The sequence below is a fragment of the Podarcis pityusensis genome (assembly GCF_964106645.2).
Source record: "Podarcis pityusensis genome assembly, chromosome: 2".
Lineage (NCBI taxonomy): Eukaryota > Metazoa > Chordata > Lepidosauria > Squamata > Lacertidae > Podarcis > Podarcis pityusensis.
In genome coordinates, this window is record NC_138029.1 from 30,807,479 (window position 1) to 30,815,182 (window position 7,704).

Here is a 7,704-nt window from a genome sequence, read left to right on the forward strand (position 1 = left end):
TAATTATTAAAAGGTAGAAGAAGAAGAGTTGGATTTGATATCCCGCCTTTCACTCCCTTTAAGGAGTCTCAAAGCGGCTAACATTCTCCTTTCCCTTCCTCCCCCACAACAAACACTCTGTGAGGTGAGTGGGGCTGAGAGACTTCAGAGAAGTGTGACTGGCCCAAGGTCACCCAGCAGCTGCATGTGGAGGAGCGGAGACGCGAACCCGGTTCCCCAGATTATGAGTCCACCACTCTCAACCACTACACCACACTGGCTCTCAGGTAAATGAAAGGAATAAAACAACAATAAAACCCAGTAGCATCACCAACTGGAGAACCCCTAGGGGAAGAAGGCTAAGAGCCAGGGGCTTGGTGGTGGGGCAACAAAGAGGGAGAAAAAGGAGAAGACTGAGAGCAGGAGGTGTCAGAAGCAGAAGAGGTAACAGGGTTTAGTGAGCATTACTGTGGCAGAAAGCAATTCAGACCCCGAGGCAGAATGGAGGCTGGAGAGGGAGGGGGCTAAGAGGCAGAGCTGAGGCAGGGTGCTGAAGAATCCAGGGAGTGTCCTGCTGTGATCAACTCCCCTCTTCCCTGCTCTCCAGAGAAATGGAAAGGGCAGAGCAGAGAGTGGTTGTGCACAGACACAATCTGTGACTGCTTGGGAAAGGCGCTGGAGAGGAGGAGCCTTAGAGAGCGGTGCCTACTTGTTAGTCCTAAGTGAGGATCATATCTCTGCAATTCATGAAAGGGCCTTCTTAGTAGTGGCTCCCCAGCTTTTGGAATACCCTCCCTTTTGAAATCGATCTAGTGCCAACATTGGCTGGTTTTCAGACCCTGCTAAAAGCTTACTTCTTTAGCCAGGGTTTTAATGCTGTTGGTTCTTAGGACACTGACTTTTGTAGTAAGGAGTAGTAGTTGTTCTACTGATGGATTGTATAGAGTTATAATGTTCTTACAGTAATTGTTGCACTGTTAGAGTTTATATTTGAGGTATCCCATGCTGGTGGGCTAAAAGTACATAAATATTATTCTTCATTTGCCCCCTTTCCTTTTTTATAATTATTTCTTTTTAAAAAAAACTGTTACATTTTCATCTCTCTTGAAGCTCCTTCCCATGTTTGCCATTCCATTGGTAGTTTACATTTCCAAACCAACAGTTTTATTTTCAGTCAAACACTCCTTTTCCTATACAGTGTCATATATCTAGAATGCCTTGCCGCCTGACATGAGGACTGCTTGGTTGCTCAATGCCTGTGTGTGTTTGCTGAGACCTTTACAGCCTGATCCCTTTCTCTCCTTTGTGTCTTTTAATTTCCTCCCCCACTTATCCCCCTTGTATTATTACTTCATAATCCTGAAGGGTGACCTGGGTTACAGGATGGGTTCAATGGTAGAAGACACATTTTGCATGCAGAAGGTTCAGTCCCTGGCACCTCAGATAACATGACTGGGAAAGACACCCTCTAATTGTGCCTGACCATTAGTGGAATGAACTTCCACTCATGCAATGCGACTTCCCCTTCTTCTTTTCCCCACTTGCAGCCCACTGGCCACCCCTCTGATCTGAGGAGATTTGGGTAGCCCATGTGGGCTTCAGGAAGGAAGGAAGGGGAGACATCTGCTCCCATTGGTCACCACCAACAAGCAAAGAAGACGACACCTTTATTCCGTTGAAGCAGAAGAGAACGTCCCAAGGTGCTTCTAAATAACTTCTCCCTTTAAACATCTGACACATTTTGAGACTCTGTGTGCTCTTTGGAAAATTCTGAAACTGGCACAAAATGAGCTAGTTTTCTCCAACTCTCTGGGAGATTGGAGAAAGAAAGGAACCGCTTTGTTTGTGATAGCTTTAGATTTCCCTGAAGAACAGTGCCTAGTGGTTCAAAAAGAACTAATGTAGACAAAGATATTAAAGTTATTTATAAGCATCTCAAGACGTCCTCTTTTGCTTTTGTGGTATCATAGAGAGTCGCTGCTAGTTGAAACAGACATTGCCTAGCTAGGTGGAGCATCGATGGTCTGACTCATTGCTAGGCAGCTTCATATGCCTTTTGTCTTTTAACTTCTATGCAGCCCCTAATTCTCTGTTGCACTTTCAAAATAACAAACTCTGTTATTAATTGTCAATAAATATTCATTCAACAGGCCTCACTTCTAAGTAATTGTAGTAAGGTTGATAATTCCACCATCAGAACCATGGGCAAGACTAATTATTGAGCACTAATGAAGGACTCATCCTCCTTCTTCTGTTGCCAGCATCCCAGTGGTGACATGGTTAGATCTAACTGAGCCTAAAACACTGAATATTCATTAGATACATGGCTGGAATTTTAAGCTGAGGTCATGACACGAGTCTGTGAACCATTATAGTAATGCCACAGCAACTTGACCACTGCCTTCTGGCACCTTATTCATGCTGATGCATCAAACGTTCAACATTTCAACATATGCTGGTTTTAAAGAGAAGTTATTAAAACATACTTTAACAATGTTGTTTCAAACAGTTAGTTGTTGTTTTTTATTGCAGCATCAGTTACAGATACATGTGGGCACTGCAATCATAATAACATTAATTATACATAATTGCAAAAAAAAATATGATATGAAATAAGATATATAATATACCTGTTGTGGTGTTGATGTTTTTGCTCAGCTTCTCTCCACAATTTTGTTCAACCAACAAATTTGCTATGAATTACTGGGAAACTTATGCATGATCCTATCCCTGACTCAAGCCTGCTGGGGAAGTAGTGGGGGGATGGGGTGAACTCTTACTCCCCTTGTGCTGAAAGATGAAGATTTGCCTGCACAGGGAAACTATGGCAGCACAGGGAGTTTTCACTAGCATAACAATGTAATTGCAACACGAGAAAGAAACTGGTCAGGGATTGGACTGTGGCGTGTATGTCAGATATGCCGGTACAACTCCCTTGATACGCCTGCAGAACACTCTGCTGACAGAGCCATTCCACTGGAGAAGATATGCTGGTGGAGAACCTACAGCTTTTTCTGTTGTATAAAAATATGTGGCCTCTGGCTACCGCACAGAGAAAATAACACATAAACGGCATGTCTCCAAAGGTGCAGAGGACCGAGAACAATTCTGCACTGTTTGCAGAGGGGGATTTAGGGCAGTGCAACTGGTCCCTCCTTCCCCAGGCACTGACCCAGGGTGGGGGCCCATTCCCACCTCCTTCCCAAAGCCTTGATAGTGCTTGCCCAGCTTTGGGAAAGAGATGGGAGGCCTGGTGGACCCAGCCATTGCACCTTTACCCGGTTTTGGGAAGGTGGCATGAGGGGTGTGTGTGTGTGTGTCAAATTTTGGCCATGCCATATTTCCAATGTCCACCCCTATTTGGAGGGACTTTATTTCTTACACCTTGGACTTTGATGTACAAAGTTCTCTGTACTTGCCACATTGTGAAATATCACCGTGGACCTTTCTATGGCGACTGTTTTCTATGAAGCAGCAATTATTACTTCGTCACTGCTCCTGTAATTTTTAGTTTGTTTTAATTGTGCTATTTGTTATATTTTCGTTTTTTAAAAAAAGTTTGGAAAAAATATGTATATATGGTGATGAGATGGCTGGTGGGTAGAGATGTGTTTGGCACAAGAGGGGGAGGAGCACACTTATGCCAAATTCTGTATCCTTTCAGTCCACATCCATGCCCCCATTGATGGCAGAATTTTATACTTGCCCCAGACCTGGTGTAAGCGATTTCCCTCCTATTGAAAAAAAAAAAGGGGGTGGTGGATTTTTACGCCCCAGTGTGCAGCTTTTTACACATGCTTACACTGAACCACATTTGCCATTTTAATGCTCGTTCAATTTGGAAGTTACAGTATTAGCAATTGCCTTTTGTTTTAGCTGTCCTGAATAACTTGATATCATCAACAAACTTGGCCTCCTGCAGCTTTTGAACCCTTGGCAGCTGTGACCGGGCCTTGTGACTGGAGGAAGCGTTGGAGAGTCAAATGTCCTATGACATATGGGATTCTTTTCTGCAATTCTTTTCTGCTGCTGTGTCTGAGTGGGACTGGTTTTGTGGTTCCACTCTGGGGCTGAGTCCCTGTGTATCCCTCTCTTTTGTCCCCGGCTCGGCTTTCCTTTTTTTAACCAGACATGTGAAAGGTGGGTTGGGCCTTCTGCTCTCAACTCCCAGAGGAACTCAAACTCCTATCTGCTGCTTCGCAGCTCCATGCCCTATGCCAGTGGGGGTGTTGCTGCTGCTGCCACTGGTGGTCTGTATTTGCCTTTGTTGCATGTCCTGGCCCCTCTTTGGGGCTGCTTGTCAAAAGCTCTCCCTGAATGGATCTTCAGCCCTTGCCCCACGGAGGGTTGTGTATGGTCTCCCCAGGGAACTACGAAGGTGCTTTGTTGCATGCCTTCCCCAGTGTATGTTGTGCTCCGAAAACAATGGTTGTTGTGAGGAGCACAAGGGGATTCAAATCCTGTTCTGCAAGGGATTGGCCATTGTTCACTGTGTCACTGGGGCAGATGGTTTGGGACTATGTTGTGTGCGCATGTGCGTGCTGCTGTAGAGCTTGGTGTGGGCCTGTTGTTCACTGGCATCTTCTGTGTGTTGGCTAGGATGCATTCCCTATTTTCATGTTGGAGAGTATGGGTTGCATGTGGCTGTCATCACCAGCATAGTCCCTGATTGGTGGGCTGTGGCAGTGTTCTGCCCCTTCACAGCTGCACAGATTGGGCAAAGGACAGGGGCATATCTCTAGATCTGAATAAGGTAAGCGTAGGATTGCTTGGTGAAACTTATATGTTTGACAGCTTTCTTCAATCAGCTGACAGTCTTACTGTTAAGATTAGTATGCTACCAATGCCGCTAATCTCATCCAGGATGTACTACCTAAACATGCAATTAGTTAGTGATTGAGAGCTGCGTGGAGAGTAAATGTTCATTCTCCTTTGTCTTCCCAATATTCCCAATCACTATCTTATTTCAGGTTTACAAAATGCATCTGGCATGAAATCCAGCCCAGGTGTGCTTTGTACTGGGTAGCTGTTGTTGATCTATTTCAGCCTTGCAAATGTGTCCTGCAAATGAATCTCATGTAGATGCCCAGCATTTTCTTAATTACAGTGGTACCTCTGGTTACGAACTTAATCCGTTCTTAACCTGAGGAACCACTTTAGCCTATTGGGCCTCCTGCTGCTGCTGTGCCACGATTTCTGTTCTCATCCTGAGGTAAAGTTCTTAACCCGAGGTACTACTTCTGGTTTAGCGGAGTCTGTAACCCGAAGTGCTTGTAACCCGAGGTACCACTGTATTTGGTTAAAAAGTTATATATTTCCCTTCCTCAGATATGGCTCCAGGACAGTTTTAAAGATCCACAAACACTAAAACCGCATTATAAAAACAACAATAGATAAAAACAGAATGATCAACAAAAATTAAAAGTGCATTTAAAGATACTTTATTGCACTGGTGTTCAGCTGGTGTGTCGGGACCCACAAGAGGGTCACAGCCTGAGCCATGGTGGGTCACAACAGGAGCACTTCCACCATGCAAATATATGGTGAAAGATTAAGAGATGGGTCCCAGATGAATGCTTGGGTTAAAAGTGTGTCCTAGGTCTGAAAAGGTTGAAGATACCTGCTGCATCATCTGACCTATTTACTCTCACATTGGTAAATGTGTTTTAAAAGTTGGAATGGTCAGAAAAAGGACTCAACATCATTGGAAGATACCTAAATCATCTACAAAAAGTAGGTGATATATACTAGCCAAAAGTCTACAAGAACTACAAGAAATACTGGAAGAACTAAATAAAAATTAAAAGGTAGTGCCAAAGATGAATCTAGCCAAGGCTAAAGTCATGTTTAAAGAAGAAAATGATATAAAATTAGAAAATAAATAAAATAGTGCAAGTTGAAGAAGACATCCATTTAGGTCCAGAAAAAATAATGCTGGGAAGAGAAAATCAAACAGCAGAAATAAATAGGAGAATAAAACAAATGTGGGCGGTCTTTGGAAAACTCAGCTTTATAATGAAAAATAAAAATAAAATAAAAATGTTCAATATGTGCATATTACCTGTGATATGTTATGGAGTGGAGAACTGGATCGAGACTCAGAGGAACATGAACAGCTTAAGAATAACACAACATGCCAAGGAACGGGCAATGTTTGAAATATCATTAAAAGATTTTAAAAAAAAAACCCTACTACAGTAATAGGATACAATGATTGAATGTTACGGAAAAGGATGCAGTTAAAATGGGCATCTGCACAATATGCGGCAAGAGATGAGTCAGGCCGATGGAATAAAGCCGTGTTAGTATAGAGACCCTACAATTCCAAAAGACAAGACGATGACCACCTATGCAATGGGTGGGCCATGTAAAACTAACAGCAGGCTTTATGTGGCTGCAGAAAGCAGAGAACTGAAAATGGAGACAGCTTGAAGAGGCATATATCCAAAGATGGATGTGAGATGCTGAGGAAGAAACTTTAAAAGCTTGGGAGAATAAAAAGGTTTTTGCCTGGCAATCAAAGGCAACCAATGTTGTTGCCAGGCGACAACAGGGGAGGGCATTCTGTGACCGGGATGTCATGACCCAGAAAGATCCCCTCTCTAGTTGCCACCAGCTTCCCCTCCAACAAGGAGGGAACAGAGAAAAGGGACTCATCTTAGAGTTAGGGCAGAAGGCGGGGCAAAATATTATGTGTATGTGTGGCTCCAATGGGTGTGAAGAAGCAGGGAGTTAGCAGCACTGGATCTAGGGCAGTGTGGGTGGTTCCCCCGCACAGGGTGCCAAGCTGAGGGGGCGCAAAATCAAGAAGACCCATAATTGACAAGATCCATTTCAGGGTGCTATATTTTGGCCTTGCACAGGGCACCATATTATGAAAGATTGCAGAAGTCCTTCCCCTGGAGTTCGGCACTACTGATAGGCAGCAACTTGCAAGGAACAGTTATGCTGGAGAGACTTGTAGGGCGAGTGCAGCTGGCCACATTGCTCTGTAGGCTGCTGCTTGTGAGAAGAGCTGCTTCCAAGTTTTAAAAATCCAGAGGAAAGCACTACCTGCTGCTAAGCATCCTGCAGGTTAGGAGGTGCTGCTGGCTGCCTCGAAGACAGAGAGGGGCATTACAAAGTGGTGTGACCCTAAGGTGGTTTGGGGGAACTTGTGGGTGAGAGAGGCAAAGCGCATGGGCTTGATGTGCAGGGATACCTTTGGGATGCAGCTGTTTGGTGGGGAAGGCTCAGAAGGAAGAAGGCTCCGGAGGGAAGGATGAGATGCCTTTGGGGAAGAGGAATGCCAGTCAGCTGGGGTGGAGAAGGGAGAGCTCCGAGCGCACCAGAGAGTTCAGCCCCCTGGTGTCAGGGCGAGAGGATGGCGAAAGCACCCTTGAGCACGTGCAGAGTGCCGTTCCTTCCCTACAGCCTGCCCTCAGACAACTGGGGCAGGCTTAGATTGCCGGGTGCGGGTTGCCCAAGCATACGAACGGCTTGGCCCCTGGCAGACTGTTGGGACTTGTCGGAAACTCAGGCTTTGGGGAAGGTGGACGGACAGACAGACGTTCCGAAGCGGGGGGGGGGGGGGAGAGGCGCTTGCTCTGCGAGCCTTTCCCTCCCTGCGCAGCGCGGCGGGGGGGGGGTGTTGGTAGGGGGAGGGGCGGGCGCAGGTGCTGCCGCACGTGGCCTCTTCGGGGCTCCCCCCTCCCCCGCGACGGGGGCGGGTTCGCGCGCTCCCTT

At 45.7% G+C, this 7,704-nt stretch overlaps 1 long non-coding RNA gene across 1 annotated transcript in view; it reads right to left on the minus strand.

Annotated features, from left to right (window-relative positions):
- The window catches only part of LOC308470724, a 169,022-nt gene that overhangs the window by 152,979 nt on the left and 8,339 nt on the right, over positions 1-7,704 (minus strand). The gene's annotated exons all lie outside the window — the stretch shown is intronic.